A 19,639-nucleotide genomic window follows, 5' to 3' on the forward strand; every position below is an offset into this window, starting at 1 on the left:
TGAGAATTGGAGATATCAGTATAATTCATGTTTAGCTTGACGGTCACATAGAGATCTATTTATATGTATGTGTATACAAGGTGGGTAGTAGAAAAACACGTATTTCCTTGGTTTGTCAGCTGAGAGGTCCTAGAATCCAACAAACCAAAGAAGCAAAGAGCAAAACTAACAACCAATTCTTGCTTTCTAACAACATTTCACAATTAAAGAAACAAAGTATCATTGAAGAAATGGCTGACGCTAGGATTAGGGCAGGAAATACGTAAGATGAATCTGCCATGCTCTGTAACATCAGAAAGTAAGGAAGTGTTCAAATATACATACACAATTATAGTGGGGAGGAGGAAGGATATAGGAGCCAACTGAAAGTGCCCAGTAGGAAATGTGAAAAAAAAATTTTGCCACAAAATAGAGTAATATTGGATTATTGCCCAAAGTATAAAACAAACATTCATGTGTTTATATGGATATAAATAAATTATTGAATAAAATGTGATATATGTATACCATGGAATACTACAACTACAAAAAACACCGGTGAATTAGCACTTCTTATATTATCCTGGATAGAGCTTGAGCCCATCCTTCAAAGTGAGGTATCACAAGGATGGAAAAACATGGACCACATGTACTCGCCATCAGATTGGTACTAACCAATCAACACTAAGGTGCTCACATGGTAGTAATATTCAGTGGATGCTGGTCAGGTGGAAGAGGTTGAGGGGGGATAAACCCACAACTAATGGAGGTGGAGAGTGCTGTATGGGGGAGGGGCACACTTGTATGCTTGTAGCTCTGGCTTGGGTGAGGCAAATGCATTACATGTAGCCAGGATGTTTGTACCACCATAATATCCTGAACTAAAAAAAACAAATAAAAAATAAATTAGGTAGAATAGATAAATCTCCCTTGCAGCATAATTCCAAATAATTTATGCAGATTCTCCAGCTTTGCAAAGATGGAACATAACTCCCCATTTCTTAAGGGTGGACTGCTCATAGCAACTGTCTTCCACAGGGTAGAGTAAGCAAAGCGGGGAAAGAGTAACTTTACAGTGGATAAACCTGATAAATACTGCTTTAGCCAGATGGTCAATGATTACATGAATTGTGATTGGTCATGTTGACAGCATCTACCCTTAATATGATGGCACAAAAATGGCACTTTACTGCTGGAGTTTCCTTCCCACAATTCCATAATCCCAGTGTAATCATGAGAACAATTTTAGAGAAATATCAAATGAGGAAAATTCTACAAAATACCTAACCAGTACTCCTCCAAACGTCTAGGACATCAAAAATAAGGAAAGTCTGGGACACTGTCATAGCCAAGAAGACCTTAAGTTACGCACAATGACTGGAAGCAGTAAGGGATCCTGGATGGACTCGTGGAACAGAAAAAGGTAAAAACTAAGAAAATATAGACTTCATTTAATAATAACATATCAAGATTTTTCATTAGCTATCACAAATATACCACACTAATGTAAGCTGTTACTGATGGAAACTTGTGAAGGTTATGGGAACCATCAAAGTTCTTCACAAGTTTTCTGTAAATCTAAAATTATTTTAAAATGAAAAGTTTATTTTAAAATTACAATATGTGAGAAGTACTTGGCATTTAATATCTGATAAAAAAGCAAACATTTAAAATGATTTACTTAAAATGTATTATTAGTTTCCCAGTAAAATTATATATAGCATTTAACAAATCAGTATCTCACAAACAAACCTCTGCCTCATATTGTTGTTTTAAAAAATCAAATAAAACAACCTAATGTGTATAATTAATAAGCTAATCTTAATAGTCAAAAGAGCATGTGTAAACAGAAATGTCATTTAGACTGAAGGTATGATCCAAAAATTTTAAAAATCTTTGAAATGCTGAAAATATATATGTCCTAATCTGTTCAGACTGTTATAACAAAACACTTAAGACTGTGTAATTGATAACGAACAGAATGTATTTCACAGAGTCCTGGAGGCTAAGATTGGGGCTGGCATCTGGTGAGGGCCTTCCTGCAGTGTCCTTACAAGGCAGAAGGCAGCAGGGCAAGCTCACGGAACGCTGCATACTGCCTCTTTCAGAAGGGCCTGAATCCATTAGCTAGGAAGGAGTTCTCAAGGCCTAATCTTTTCTTAAAGGCCTCACCTCTTAATACCATCATATTGGAAACACCTGAATTCTGGACGGGATTAAGTTTCAACATGAACTTTGGAAGGGACTAAAACATTGAAGCCATACCAATATCTTTATTCTTTTTAAGGAATTGCTTCCAATGTAAAGTTAAAATATAATTTAAAATATATTGGGTCAATCTCCAAAAGCAGGGCCAACAACAGGAAAAATAGTAACCATTTTAAATAACCATTGTGAGATACCTTTAAGTTTAAAAATATTTGGGACACTCCTGAATCTGCCTAAATTCCAGTAACTGTGCACTTTCTCATCTTCCTTTTATGGTCTTTAAGTTCCGACCAATGGCACATGTATGATGAGAGAACTCTGGAGAAATACCTATTCAAAGCACTGAAATAAGGTTTAAAAAACCACAAAAAGCATTCTGTTACATTTCTTGAGCTCCACATGGGTCCAGAGAGAAATAGAAAGACATTAATTTAAAGTCCTCCTTCACATCTCTATTTTATATGCAGCCGACTTGGTCAAAATCGGTAAAATTTAAGTAAAGGCTGTCAAAAAAATTCTCTCATTTGAACTAATTTAAAGATACATTTAAATGGATCATTTTGCCCTTCAGATTAATTTCAATGTTTCTCACTTTGGTAGCAGGTATGAAAAATGTCCACTAAAACAGTAGGATTAAGACTTATTTCTAATGGCTAAAAAAGAATTTTTTAGTCAGTAATATCACTGATGCATCCTTAAAATCCCCAGTTTTGAAAGTGCCAAATTGATAGTTCATTTCAGTTGCTTCCAGGTAAAGATGAGCCGTCGTATGCAATTAAAAATTGTATTTATGACTAGAACCACATATGAGAAATTCTGTTTTTGTTTGTTTTATATTAATCCATACTATTCTTGACAAAGCAGTTGAGAGTGTTCTTTAGCACATAATCATATTTTTAACTCTTTACTTATTATGTTTGTTACTAATTTGTCTTTCATTCCTATTCTTTAACTTAGAAGAAAGAAAGAAAGAAAGAGAGGTAAGAAAGAAAGAGAAAGTGAGAGAAAGAAACGAAAAAGAAAGAAAAAGGCTTGTGTTTAAACCTTTAATAACATAGTCAAAGCTGGAGTCAAAAATTATTCCCTTAAAAAAGCAGCAAACCTCTATAAAACTGGGGGCCACAGATAGGGAAACAACAAATCATTTATGTTTTTTAAATGGTCATTATGCCAACACAATAGTCTTAACATGTTTGTGAAATTTCCATTAGGAAAATTCTTCTGCACAGACGGGAATTTAAAGAAAATCAGAGTCTGATGGCTTTCATGATATGTTAGGTTCACAGATGTGAATTTTTTTTGTTTTTTGTGGCTCATACAGATGTTTGTTTTAGTTTCCAACATTTAAAAATCAGAATGCTTTGCATAAAACTATGGATTTCCAACTTCTTTGGAAGAAAAAACACACTGGTCAGGAGCACTGTTTTTCTGAAACAGAATGTTTGCACTTCCTGACTATAGTTTCATTTTATAAGGCCATTTGGAAACCAGATCCTTGGGAGGATTCTTTGAAATTTATTAACAATATTTATTTTCTGTACATGTTTAAGAGAAAAGAGTCCATAGCTTTCACATGATGAATTAATGCCTTAGAGAAAAATGACATCACTCTAAATCTATTGTGCATGGTAAAAATCAAGTTTATTTGCATAGACAGGTTCATCTTTTTCTACAATTCTTTCACCCCATACCTCCTGATTCTAAAATTTAAAAATGGGTAAACTCATAACTAACCAAAAGGTGAAGAGTGTACTGTATGGGGGATGGGCACATTTATAGCTCTGGCTTGAGCGATGCAAAGGCAATATATATAACCAAAATGTTTGTACCCCCATAATATTCTGAAATTTAAAAAAATAAATTAATTAAAAAAATAAAATTCAAAAATGCTTTTGTAGAAAATTAATAGGTGTTTACAAGTTTCAACTCATAGAATTGTTAAACTGTTCTTAATTTTTCTTCTGCCACACCAAAAAATTAATTTGCCCTGTTTTTTTTTATTATTATTAAATCCATTTACTTGCACAGTGAGCTAGAAGGAGGCGCCAAGACAGAGTTTATTTCCCAGCAGTGTCCACAGCCAAAGGGCACACTCAAAACATCTCCTCTTCTCGTACAAACTGGAACACAGATGAGAAGTCTTTCTTTGAGTAGCCCTTCGCATATATCATCCCATAGATCTGATGGGCCAGACTGCCGAGAAGGATTAGACTCTGTGATGGTAGCAGAGTCTTGTGCCAATCCCAGATCCTTACCCATGAGTGTTGTTCCAAATCCATCCTGATAATTATTAGCTGAGGGAACTCCTTCCATCACATACAGGATTATAAGTATCACTTGACCAACACCATCCTGACCTCATAATCAGGATTTTAGCCAATAGTTTTGGGTCAAACCCTACCTTGATTCCAAGATTCATAGTTTCAGCAGTTCCAATCATACTAATAGCTAACAGCATGTTGTTGCAGATCTTTGCAGCCTGCCCAGTCCCAGCAGCTCCACAATATATCACACTGGAGCCCATGCACCCCAGCAACTCTTGGGCAGCAGCAAATTCATCTTCAACTCCTCCCACCATAAATGTGAGGTTCCCCGACTGAGCTGCTCCTACACCACCAGAAACAGGGGCATCCATGAAAACTGCTCCCATTGTCTCAACTTCTTTTGCCAATTCTTTTGCAACTGCAGGATCAATAGTACTGGAATCTATTAATAATGAGCCTTTCTTCACTTTTTTAGAATTCCATTTGCTCCAGAATAAGTTTCTATTGCATTGATACTGGTGGGCATCATTGTAATAATTCTGTCAGCTTTTTCAGCTACATCTGCTAGGGAAGATAGTACCTGTTCACCCGCATCATGAAACTCTTTGCATGCATCAGGGAACACATGATAAACAACAAGTGGATAGCCATGTTTCATGAGATCTTTTGCCATTGGATTGCCCATGTTGCCCAGTCCAATAAATCCAACTGGAGTCCTAGAAGCCATTCACCTAGAAAACACCGCTGCAAGGCTGGCGGCTGGGGGCTTCAGTACCAGAGGCCGGAGGCGGCCCCTCGCAGCCGAAAGGAGGCTGCCCTGCTGCCTCTGCCCCGCCTTCCCGCGACAACCTCTGCTGCCTCCCAGCTGGCCCACAGACTGCTTGACCTAGTATTTAATAAGCTTTTTCATATTGACTGTCTTTCTTTTGTCGGAACTACAGCTATATCATTACTTTAATATGCACCATGGATATCACATGGTTTTGAGATTTCATTCTAGAACACAGTTCTATCCTTTGTCATTGTGACTTTTTTTTAATTTCAGCTTATTATGGGGGTACAAAAACTCAGGTTATATATATTGCCCATGTCCCGCCCATCCTCCTGAGTCAGAGCTTCAAGCGTGTCCCTTCCCCAGACACTGTGTATGCCAACATGATGAGTGCGTTGTGCACCATCTGGGGAACGGTCATGCTTGAAGGTACTGACTTGGGGAGGTGGGGGGGGGAAGGGGATGGAGGTAAAACTACATGGTGAGTGCCAGGCGCACTGTCTGGGGAATGTCATTGTGACTTTTTAAAAGCGTTACTAATAAAAATTAGTGAAACATTAAAAAAAAAGACATGATATAAATGATTCTTTGATTCAAAGCCTAAAATATATAGTTTTAAAAATTTTTGTCATAAACCAAAATACAGTTACTGTAAGGTTGGTGGGGGGCCGTGTAGCCCCCTCCCCTGCTACAACCCCTCTGCCCTAAGCAGTGAGTCAGCTCCACTTTTGTACATCAGCCAGGCGGTGCTGTAGTAAAAGACTCGTCACTTTGGTTGAATGTCTAAACCCAGACCTTTCAAACTGGCCAGGAGACACCTGAGGGGAGTCTCGCGACGAATTTTAGAAATTTGGCTGCCCATAGTGTCAGACTCGGAAAAGAGAGGTCGAATGGCTCGAATGTCAACTGAGGGGCGTCCCCACACAGATCACACTGCCATGACGGCCAGGCCGTGAGAAAGGGAAGAGAAGAAGTCACGCGTCCCCGGATTCCTCTATCCCTGAGCGAGGGACTGCCTCCGACGCGGTCCCCCGATCCCAAAAGAGGCAGAGGCCTCCAGACAGTTGTCTGAGTCAGGTAACTACGGAGGACTCACCCTTTGACGGGAAACTGAAGAACCTTCCGGCAATCGGCCGCAGTCCCGGTTCAAGCCTAGAGCCTGGCCCATGTGTAAAAGTGGAGCTAACTCACTGCTTAGGGAAGAGGGGTCTGTAGCAGGGGAGGGGGCTACACGGCACCCACCAACCTTACAGTAACTATACAATTTCACATTAATTAATTAATATTTAATTTTTCTTCTCTTTATTGCCTAACTTTTGAATGCATTTCATTTACACAGTTGGAACTTCAAGTATCAGTTCATCAGTCTTACTATTTGCCACTTAAAACATAGAAATTATATCTATATCAGTAGGCTTGTCCTAATTTAGCAAGCTGTCCATGAGAAGTTGTGAAAAAAAATAAAGTTCTTATTCTTCACTATAATCTTGGATTCACATTGAATAAACCCATTGACTCATGAGTCAACTGGCATTACAATTGTTATTTCAAATTTGACTATAAATAAAGTATACAATTCTAACATAAGTGAATGCAAATTTAGAGTAAAATCATTTCAAATTAACTTTTAAAATATGCTATTTAGTTGCAGTGAGTTAACATATATAGTATAATAAAATGATATTATAAATGATGTGTGTTCTCCAACATCTAAACTTTTAAATTTTAGACCCTGTATAGCAAAAGCAATCTTAAGCAAAAAAAAATAATAATAATAAAATAAAGTGGGAGCATCAATTTACCAGAATTCAAGGTATACTACAAGGCTACAGTAACTAAAACAGCATGGTACTGGCACAAGAACAGAGACATAGACCAATGGAACAGAACTGAGAACCCAGACATAAAACCATCCTCATATAGCCATCTAATCTTTGACAAAGCAGACAAAAATATATGCTGGGGAAAAGAATCCTTATTCAACAAATGGTGCTGGGAAAACTGGATGGCTACATCTAGAAGACTGAAACAGGATCTGCACTTCTCAATTCTCACAAAAATCAACTCACAGTGGATAACAGACTTAAACCTAAGGCATGAAACCATAAGAATTCTAGAAGAAAATGTTGGAAAAAACTCTTGTAGACATTGGCCTAGGCAAAGAATACATGAGGAAGACCCCAAAGGCAATCACAGCAATAAAAAAATAAATAAATAAATGGGACCTGATCAAATTAAAAAGCTTCTGCACAGCCAAGGGGACTATCATGAAAGCAAACAGACAACCTACAGAATGGGAGAAAATATTTGCATGCTACACATCTGATAAAGGACTGATAACTAGAATCTATATAGAACTCAGGAAAATCACCAAGAAAAAATCAAACAACTCCATTAAAAAGTAGGCAAAGGACATGAACACAAACTTTTTAAAAGAAGACAGACTAAGGGCCAACAAACACATGAAAAAATTCTCAACATCTCTAATCATCAGGGAAATACAAATCAAAATCACAATGAGATATCACTTAACTCCACTGAGAATGGCTTTTATCAAAAAGTCCCAAAACAATAAATGTTGGTGTGGATGCGGAGAGATAGGAACATTCTTGGTGGGACTGCAAACTAGTACAACCTCTGTGGAAAGTAATATAGAGATACTTCAAAGAGCTACAAGTAGAACTACCATTTGATCCAGCAATCCCATTACTGGGCATCTACCCAAAGGAAAAAATGACATTCTATAAAAAAGACATGTGCACTCGAATGTTTATAGTAGCACAATTCACAATTGCAAAGATGTGGAAACAACCCAGGTGCCCATCAATACATGAGTGGATTAATAAAATGTGGTATATGTATACCATGGAGTTCTACTCAGGCACAAAAAACGATGGTGATCTAGCATCTCTTGTATTATCCTGGATAGAGTTGGAGCCCATTCTACTAAGTTAAGTATCACAAGAATGGAAAAACATGCACCCTATGTACTCACCATCAAATTAATATTAACTGACTTATCTGACCAACACTTAAACGCACATATAGTAGTATTATTCATTGGGTGTCAGGCAGGTGGTGGGGGGAGGAGGGCATGGGTATATTCACATCTAATGGATGCAGTGTACACCATCTGGGGGATGGACATGCTTGAATCTCTGACCCTGCTGGGGCAAAGGCAATATATGTAAACTAAACATTTCTATCCGCGTAATAACACCGATATAAAAAAATTAATCTGGCAGTAGAAAACAATATTTGAAAGAAACCATATATAATGTTTATTTTAGAAAGTAGATAAAAGAGAAGCTGCTCAGAATTAATGACTATATAAGATTATAGCATCAAACGATCATAGCTTAACTTGTTCCCTTTCCCTTAATAGTGCCCCAACACTCAATGGCCCAAAGTGGTTCTATATAAGCAGAAGAACTTTAGTTCAATTTCAAGAACACATTGAGCTAAATAATAGTGTTTCATAAGCCAAAAAATAAATTAAATAATTAGGAGGATTATTGCATTGACATGTGTATTAAGTAGGTTATTAAGTTCAACGCTGCTTACTAATTTAACTTTATGACTTTTGAGAATTTTTATACTATGGCGATATTGACAGCACATGAGAAAAATGCCTCAATCACAATAACAATCACATTAGTTCCTGACCCTTTTTGTTTTTGTTGTTGTTATTTTTTAATTTCAAAATATTAAAGGAATAAAATTGTTTTTGTTGCTTTGATAAACTTGTATAATGCTTAAGTCAGGGCTTTTGGTGTGCCCATCATCAGAATAGTGTTCATTGTACCCAATAGGTAAGATTTATCCCTCCTGCCTCTCCCACCTCTCTTTCTTGGTTTCCTATGTCCCCTATATTACTCTGTGCCCATGTGTACCCATCATTTAGCTCTCACTTATTAGTGAGAGCATATGGTGGTTGGTTTTCCATTCTTGAGTTATTACACTTAGGATAACGTTCTCCAGTTCCATTCAAGTTGCTGCAGATGACATTATTTCATTCCTCTTTATGGCTAAATAGTACTCCATATATATACACACACACACAGACCACATTTTCATATTCCACTCATGAAGAATTGACAGGCACTTATGTTGATTCCACATCTTTGCAATTGTAAATTGTACTATGATAAACATTTGAGTGCAGGTGTTTTTTTTGTTTGTTTGTTTTTCATAAAAAGGCTTCTTTTCCTTTGGATAAATACCCAGATGTGGGATTGCTGTATCAAATTGTAGGTCTACATTTATTTCTTTGAGGAATCTCCATACTGTTTTCCAGAGGTTGTACTAATTTACAGTCTCACCAACAGTGTATAAGCGTTTCTTTCTGTCTACATCAACAGTGATTATCTCATGAAGCAACACAATGAATAAAATGTATAGTGTGAAATTTAGAAGGTGAATGCAATCACAGTTCTAAAAGGGAATATTAAATTGGAGAGTTAAAAATGGATGAAAAATTTACCTTAAAGATGTTTTTTAAAATAATTTTTCTTCAAAAGATAAAATAAAATAATTTTTATTGTGATAAAATATTTTAGACTAAATCATCTAATTATAGATCTCAGTGGGTTTTCTATTGTAGGGGTTATCTACATAAATATTTACTATTCTAAATTTTATTATATCTGTAAATAATATAGAGGTGTTAGACTAAATATCTCCATTGACATCAACCTGCTTTGGTTGATGTTCTCTATATGTGCCATGTTAAAAAATCCTGTGGGACACTGATTACTGTTGGCTGAATCTGATGTATTGGTTCTTCTTGAGGCAAAATTGTAAGGAGGGAAGGGAAATATTCAGATCGGGAGTCAAAGTGAATTTTTTAGTTGGTTTCACAGTAAGACATACACTAAAATTTAAACAGTGATTTTATATAATTCATTTTTTTCCACCTGGAAAAAGTACAAACCCATAACCCATTATAACAAAACCATTTGCATTTTAATAACAATTTAATTGATCAAATTTTTCCTTTTTTTTTTAATATGGTGAAGGAAAATAAAAACAGATTGCCCTAAAGACTTACAAATAAAACTTCCACATAAGAAACAATTTTATCCTTGTAAAAGTCTAAATTTTTTATTGAAGAGTATATAATATAGAGTCAGGCTGTCAACATTTTTACCCCTGGGCAAACAATTTCCTTTGTGATTGAGTGTCTTGTGGGCTATCATTGCCAATATTTCACCTGATATCATTTAAACAAAATTCTATGAAGTTGATTTTTTTAAAGTGGAATTAAATAAGCTCCACAAGAAAAGGTATACTCAAGATTAAATAAAGGCCATTTGACAATCAAGGATTATTTCCCTTTCAATACTAGGTCTCTCCAGATACCATCTGTTTTCCCAATGACCCAATATACCTCTTCAAATCCTGCTGGCTTGTTGGACCAAGGATATATAATCTACTTCTAAAGTCTAGGGAATTTATTAAAATATTGTTTTCATGCTTTTGTCTTATACATTGGAACTAGTTTGCAGTTCAGTTGCAATACTTGCAAGGATAACAGTGTTGCTAAAATTGTTTTAGGATAAATATAATTATAAAGCTTTTTACATAATTTGCCATAAAAGTAATTATGACAGCTCACTTATTAAGTTATGTTTTACATCATTTTAATGTCAATAAACACAAATTCTTCAAAGTTTACTAAAACTCACAAAATGAAACATGAATGATTGGAAAATTCTATAATTCAGAAAGTTGATAATTTATTTAAAAAATGAAAAAAAAGTTCTTGGGCAGAGCTTGTAGTCATACATTTCCTCAATAAATTATTGATCAAATGTTTTCAATGTGTACCAAAATCTGAAACAAGTTTGAAGATGTAATGATAGATTATATATACCACTCTCTTCAACTAAGGGATTTAGTTCAAGATCTCCAAATTATTGCATTTGTAAGTTAATCAAGAAGCATATTAGCTTCTATTTTACCTGTTCTGTGGTGTTACACCATGTGATGTATTCTAAATGGCTTATTTTTTGTCTCCCTGAGTACTCAAAATCTTCTATTGTTATCTGTTTATTATTTAAATGAAAAAATATTTGCTTCTAGACATTGTGTGTGAACATTCATCTCCTCAGATAATCTCCTTATGAGTGAGAAGTCAGTAATTTGAGAAATATAGGTCTTTTTAAAAAAAATTTAGAGATGAGGTCTTACTCTGTTGCCCAGACTAGAGTACAGTGACACAATCATGGCTCAGTATAACCTAAAACTTATGGACTCAAGTGACCCTCCTTCCTCAGATTCTTGAATAGCTAGGACTACAGCGGTATGCCATGTTGCCTGGCTAAATTTTCAATTTTTTTTTATAGATAAGAGGGTCTCACTATGATGTCAAGGCTAGTCTCAAACCCCTGGCATCAAGTTATCCTCCTGCCTTGGCCTCCAAATGCGCTGAGATCACAGGCATGAGCCACTACATCCAGTCTAGGTAATTTTGAGCAGAGAGCTAAGTATTTGCATGGGCTATTTTCTGAAGATAGAATGAGGTTCAGTCTTTTATTTTAATTTTAAATTGAGCAGTTTTTTTTTTTTTGAGTAAGAGAATTTACTTTCTTAAATTTTGGAGGCTAGTAGTCTAAGATCAAGGTATTGACAGGGTTGCTTTCTTCTGAGGCTTCTTTCCTTGGCTTGTAGATAGCTATCTTTTCCCTCTGTAATTTTTTTTTTAATTTCAAATTATTATGGGGGTACAAATGTCTTGGCTACATGAATTGCTTTTGAACAATTTGAGTCAAAATTACAAGTGTGTCCATCACCAGACAGCATGCATTATACCTGTTAGGTGATTTTACCCATCCCCTTCTGCCCCCTGCCACCTGCTTGATTTCCATTGAGTTTTACTTACATATGTGCACATAAGTGTTAATCAGTAAGTTCCAATTTAGTATTTAGTACATGTGGTATTTGTTTTTCCACTCTTGTGATACTTCACTTAGACAAATGGTCTCCAGTTCCATCCAGGTTGTAACAAAAGCTATTAGTTTACCATTTTTAATGGCTAAGTAGTGCTCTATGGTATACATATACCACATTTTGTTAATCCACTCATATATTGATGGACACTTGGGTTGATTTCACATCTTTGCAATTGTGAATTGTACTGCAATAAAGTGCATTTTTGATAAAATGATGTTTTTTCCCTTGAGTAAATATCTAATAGTGGGACTGCTGGATCAAATGGTAGGTCTACTTTTAGTTCTTTGAGGTATCTCCATACTACTTTCCACAGAGGTTGCACTAGTTTGCAGTCCCACCAGCAGTATATAAGTGTTCCTTTTTCTCTGCATCCATACAAGTGCCCCTTGTTTTGGGACTTTTTGATAAAAGCCATTCTCACTGAAGTTAGGTGATATCCCATTGTGATTTTGATTTGCATTTTCCTGATGAGTAGAGACATTGAGCATTTTTTCATAAGTTTATTGGCCATTAGCACTCAAGTTTTTAGACCCCTCCCTGAAGAGTTTGGAGAGTTTGCCATAAACCTCATACCAGCTGCTTCCCCTAGTGGCCATAAAAGCAAACTCTGAGCCCCAACAAGGCTTTGCAAAGCCTTTCAGGCTCTCACAATCTGGCCACAGTCCATCTTGTTCTTCCCCAACCTCAGTGAAAGTAGAGATCAAGTAACCTGCTGGGAGCTACAGGTTCCCTCCTAAAGCTTGGAGCATTCGTGTTCCCCACCTGTGGGACCAGAGCTTAATGCAAGCTCAAAAGAACATCTCAGCAGCTGGCTCTTCTATATAAACATCAACAAATAATAGGGGCACAACTCTATAGCCAATCATAATGCCTTCCAAGTCAAGCAAATAGAGAGAGGCTGATTTGTGCTCACAAGCACAACCTATCATCTTGGAGGTTAAGTTGTAGGACATAACTCATTTCACACTGTTGAGAAGAGGTGAAGACAGCAAGTTAGAGGTAACTTCAGCAGTTTCTAAAACCTCCTAGAACACGCCGTAGGCAACTCAGGACCAGGACTGCTCTGCCTGGCATGATCAGGGATTGGTTTTGGGGGACTCAGAGACATTCCCTCAAGGCAGGCCTAGCACCTCCCACATCTTAATTGAGATGCCAGATGAGAGGAGTCAGTGAAAGAACTCTGGAAACATGAAAAATCTGAGTGAAAGGACATCCCTAAAAGAAAACAATAACTCCTTATCAAAGGATACCAACCAAAAAATAATATATCACAATGACTGATAAAAAATTTCAAATATGGAATATAAGAAAACTCAACAAAGTACAAAAGAAAAGGAACCCAACACAAAGAAACCACAAAAACAACACAAGAAATGAATGAAAAAATTTATTAAAGAAATTAATCATTAAAAAAATCAAGTAGAACTTCTGGAAATTAAAAATTCATTCAAGGAAATACAAAACAAAGTGGAAAGCTTTAACAGGCTAGGTCAGGCAGATGAGAGTTTGAAGACAACAACCTTGAATTAAACAAGTCAGTCAAAGACAAAGAACAGAGAAATAAGAGGAACAATGCCTACAAGAAATAGAAGATTATGTATAGAGGACTAACATAAGAATCATAGGCATCTCTAAAGGTGAAAAAGATAATACAAAAGGGTTAGAAAACCTATTTGAGGGAATAATTAAGGAAAACTTCCCTGGTCTTGGTAGAAATTTAAATATCCAGGTACAAGAAGCTCAATGGATTCCTAGGAGATTCATCACAAAGAGGCTATCACCATGACACAGACTCATCAGACTGTCCAAAGTTAACATGAAGGAGGAACTCCTATGAACCATAAGATAAAAATATCAGGTAACTTACAAAGTAAAAGTAAAACCCATCAGACTAACAGAAGACTTCTCAGCTGAGACCTTATAAGCCAGAAGAGATTGGGGCCCCATTATCAGTATTCTCAAACAGAATAATGGCCATCCTAGACTTTTGTACACTGCAAAACTAAATTTCTTTTATGATGAAGAAATAGAGATTTTCTCAGACAAGCAAACACTGAGGAAATTTGTCAAGACCAGACCTGCTCTTCAGTAAGTACCCAGACCCTCATTAGACATTGGTCAGCACAATAGACACTCACCTGTGTAAACTCACCCAAAAGCTAAAGCTCAGAGCCCATATACCATAATGGCTGAACTGGTAAAACATAGCAATAAGGTCCTACTCAACAGGATGAACAGAAATCTACCTCATTTATCAATTTTTTCAATAAATGTGATTGTCTTGGATTCCCTACTCAAGAGACATAGGCTGACTGAATATATAAAAAAAAAAATAAGTGAAGTATCTTCTGTATCCAGGAAACACATCTAACCCTCAAGGACTCATTTGGACTCAATGTGAAGGAATGGAGACAATATTCCATGCAAATAAAAAAGAAAGCTGGTGTAACCATTGTCATATCAGATAACACAGACTTCAAAGCAAAAATAGTAAAGAAACACAAAAATGGTAATTATATTATGGTAAAGGGAGCAATTCAACAAGAAGACATAACAATCCTAAATATTTATGCACCTAACACAGATGCATCAAGATTCACAAAGTAAATCATACTAGATCTAAACAAAGTGATAAACAGCAGCATCGTAATATCTAGAGCCTTCAACACTCCACTGACAGAACTGGACAGATCTTCCAAGCAGAAAATAAACAAAGAAACACTGGAATTAAATGGAGCTCTAGAACAAATGAGCCTAACAAACATTCACAGAACATTCTACCCCAAAGCTACCGAATATATGTGCTTTTCATCAGCACATGGAACATTCTCTATGATTGATCATATTTTAGACCACCAAACATGGCTCAACAAATTTTTTTTTTTTTTTTTTGAGACAGAGTGTCGCTTTGTTGCCCTGGCTAGAGTGAGTGCTGTGGTGTCAGCCTAGCTCACAGCAACCTCAAACTCCTGGGCTTAAGCAATCCTACTGCCTCAGCCTCCCGAGTAGCTGGGACTACAGGCAGGTGCCACCATGCCTGGCTAATTTTTTTCTATATATATATATTTTAGTTGGCCAGATAATTTCTATTTTTTTTTTTTTTTTTAGTAGAGACAGGGTCTCGCTCTTGCTCAGGCTGGTCTTGAACTCCCGACCTCAAGCGATCCACCCACCTCGGCCTCCCAGAGTGCTAGGATTACAGGCGTGAGCCACCGCACCCGGCCAACAAATTTTTTAAAAATAGAAATTATACCATATATTTTCTCAGACCACAGTGAAATATAATTAGAAATAAATTCCAATCGAATCACTCAATTCTATACAAAGTTCTGGTAATTAAATGACCTATTGCTGAATAATTATTGAGTCAAGGAGGAATTAAGATGGACATCCAAAGATTCCTTGTACTAAATGACAAAGGGACACAAGTTATCAAAATCTGTGGGATTTGGCAAAAGCAGTCCTAAGAGGAAAATTCATGCCCTAAATGCCTGCATTAAAAAGCAAGATCACAAATTGACAATCTAATGAATCATCTCAAAGAATTAGAAAAGAAAGAGCAAACCAAATCCAACCACAGCAGAAGAAAAGAAATAATTAAGGTCAGAGCAGAATTAAATGAAATCAATAACAAAGAGGTATAAAGAAGATTAATGAAACAAAAAGTTGGTTCTTTGAAAAGATAGACAAAATCAACAGACCCCTGACTAGATTAATCAGAAACAGAAAAGAAAATACCCTAATAAGGTGAATCAAAAATCAAAAAGGAGATATTATCATGATACCACAGAAATACAAAATATCATTTCTGAATATTATAAAAATCTTTAGGCACATAAACTTGAAAACATTGAGAAAATAGACAAATTCTTGGAAACACACAACCTCCCTAGGCTCAATCAGTAAGAAATACAAGTCCTGAACAGACCAATATTGAGTAATGACATTGACCACCAATAAAAAACCTTCTAACAAAAAAAGTCCCAGACCAGATGGTTTCACAGCCAAATTTTGCCAGACCTACAAAGAAAAATTGGTACTCATACTGCAGAAATTGTTTCATAACATTGAGAAGGAGGGAATCCTCCCCAACTCATTCCATGAAGCCAGTATCACCTTGATACCAAACCCAGGAAAGGACACAACAAAAAAAGAAAACTACAGACCAATATACCTTATTAATATAGAGGCAAAAAATTCTCAATAAAATTCTAGCAAACTGAATTCAGCTGCACATAAAAAAATTAAAAGTAAAATAACCTACTACAAACAAATGGGCTTCATCCCAGAAATGCAAAGATGTTTCAACATATGTAAATCCATAAATGTGATTGGACACATAAACAGAAGTAAGACAAAGACTTTATGATCATCTCAATAGATGCATAAAAAGCATTTACAATATTCAGCACCCTTTTATGATAAGAACTCTTAAGAAAATAATCATAGATGGAACAAACTTCAAAATTATAAATGCCATATATGACAAACCCACAGCCAACATCATACTAAATAGGAAAAAAATTGAAAGCATTTCCACTTAGAACTGGAACTAGACAAGGTTGCCCACTATCACCACTTCTATTTAACATAGTATTGGAATTCCTAGCCAGAGCAATCAGGCAAGAGGATAAAATCAAGGGTATCCAGATAGAGAAAGAAGAGTTCAAACTGTGGCTCTTTGCTGATGATATGATCTTATATCTAGAAAACCACCAAGATTCTTCCAAAAGATTCCTAGAGTTGATAAATAAATTTAAATGAAGTCTCAAAATCAATGTACACAAATCAGTAGCATTTCTATACACCAACTACACTCAAGTAGAGAATCAAATCAAAGACTTGACACTCTTTTGCAATAGTAACAAAAAATAAAATACCTAGGAAGATATTTAACCAAGGAGGTGAACGACCTCTAAAAGGAGAACTAGGACTCGTTGAGGAAGGAAATGCAGAGGTTATAAACAAATTGAAAAACATATCATGCTCATAGATTGGCAGAATCAACATTGTTGAAATGTCTATACTACCCAAAGAAGTGCTTTACAGATTCAAGGCAATTCCCATTAAAATACCTGCATCATTTTTCACAGATCTAGTAATAATTCTGTTTCGTATGGAACAAGAAAAGAGCCCAAATGGCCAAAGCAACCTTAAGCAAAAGGAACAAATCAGGAGGCATCATTTTACCAGACTTCAAGCTATACTACAAGGCTATAATAACCAAAATAGCATGATACTGGCATAAAAACAGAGACATAGGCCAATGGATCAGAGCAGAGAATTCATATATAAAATCATTCTCATACTGCCATCTGGTCAAAGCAGACAACAACATGTGCTGGGGGAAAGAATCCCTATTCAATAAATGGTACTGGGAAAATTAGATAGCCACATGTAGAGGATTGAAACAGGACCCTAACCTCTCACTGGGAACAAAAATTAATGCAAGATGGATAATAGAGTTAAACCTAAGGCATGAGACCATAAGAATTCTAGAAGAAAATTTTGGAAAAAACTCTTCTAGCTATAGTCCTAGCTAAGAATTTATACAGAAGACTCCAAAGGCAGTCACAGCAACAACAAAAATTAATAAATAGGACTTGATTAAGTTAAAAAGCTTCTGGATATCCAAGGAAACAACCAATAGAGTAAATAGACAATCTACGGAATAGGAGAAAATATTTGCAAGCTATACATTTGAAAAAGGGCTAATAACTGGAATCTACAAAGAACTCCAGCAAATCACCAAGAAAAAATTAAAAAACACCATAAAATGTGGCAAAAGACATTAAAAGATGATTTTCAAAAGAAGATAGAGTAATGGAAAATTTTTTGATAACTATTCTATTAAAGTAAACATTTTATCAAAAAATGTACTGAAGATAATGTTGGCAAAAATGCTATTACAGGCCGGGCGCAGTGGCTCACGCCTGTAATCCTAGCACTCTGGGAGTTCGAGGCGGGTGGATCGCTCGAGGTCAGGAGTTCGAGACCAGCCTGAGCGAGACCCTGTCTCTACTAAAAATAGAAATAAAAATTATCTGGACAACTAAAAATATATATACAAAAAATTAGCCGGGCATGGTGGCGCATGCCTGTAGTCCCAGCTACTCGGGAGGCTGAGGCAGAAGGATTGCTTAAGCCCAGGAGTTTGAGGTTGCTGTGAGCTAGGCTGATGCCACGGTACTCACTCTAGCCTGGGCAGCAGAGCAAGACTCTGTCTCAAAAAAACAAAAAAAAAAATGCTATTACATCTGTTCATTTTAGAGTTCTAATCTTACAGCTAAACATATTCATTAAGTTTTTATCCAAAAGAGATTACTGTTATATATTAAAATATCAATATACAAACCTCTGACATTTTTCATCCTTTTATTTATTTCCTGTAATCCAGTAAAAGTTTATGATGATTACATTTTTACTTTTTTCTATTTTGGTAAGTCTTATCAAATACCAACTTCAATCATTCAATTATATAATTTCTATAACTTTTCCTAATAATTACAATAACTTTCAAAATTATAAAGTTGCCTTCCATTATGTGTATGTGTGCATGTACAAGAGAAACAAGAGGGTAAAAAGATGGATTGAGAGATAGTGAAGTGAGAAAGAAATTATTCTTTAAAATGTCATCAATGCTTGAAATATTTAATAAAAATGCTTACCAAATCAAGAAAAATATTTGTTTCAAAGAATTTATATGTATTTCAAATTTTGCTGGTCTGCACTAGTTCTACATAAGGCATTTCATGAGAAACTTTAGTTATTGAATTAGGATGCCAGAGTAGCATTTGTAATATATTGTTATACTTTGAGAATTGCTTGATATAGAAAACAAGGAAAGATTTTTCTTACAGGGTTGGTTTTCCTTTTTTATCCTTTATTTATCTCCCATTTCTAATATCATTATTTGGAAAATTGTTCTGTGTCAAATATTAATAGCTGTTGAGGAGTTTGGATATATATGCACAACTACTGTGAATACTTTTATGTAATAAATTATTTGGTGCTGACAAAATATAGGTGGGTTTTGTAATTTTCCTTGTAAGCCTAGTAAGATGATTTGATAGTGTGAATCTGGAAGACTTTAGAATCATATAGGCTTGTGTTCAAATGTAAGCTATACTATTTTCCATTAATAAAATATATAAATAAAAGAGTTTTGTTCAGATATAATTAATGTACATGAAATTTATTCAGATATAATTCAGATGTCATAAAATTAACCCTTTTGAGGTATAAAATACAGTGCAAACACTATCATTATCTAATTTTAGAAACTTTTTCATCCAAAAAGTAAAGCCCAAGCAATTTGCAATTAATCTTCATTTTTTATTCCCTACCGCCCCCCAAAATCACTAATCTACTTTTTCTCTCTATGGTTTTTCTTATTCTGAACATTTCATATAAATAGAATCATACAATATATGGTCTTTACGAATGGCTTCATTCATTTAGC

At 35.6% G+C, this 19,639-nt stretch overlaps 1 pseudogene; it reads right to left on the reverse strand.

Annotated features, from left to right (window-relative positions):
* Positions 1-4,280: 4,280 nt before the first annotated feature.
* LOC123637480 lies at positions 4,281-6,391 on the reverse strand (annotated as a pseudogene).
* Between the last annotated feature and the right edge of the window lie 13,248 nt (positions 6,392-19,639).

The sequence above is a fragment of the Lemur catta genome, chromosome 4, assembly GCF_020740605.2.
Source record: "Lemur catta isolate mLemCat1 chromosome 4, mLemCat1.pri, whole genome shotgun sequence".
NCBI lineage: Eukaryota > Metazoa > Chordata > Mammalia > Primates > Lemuridae > Lemur > Lemur catta.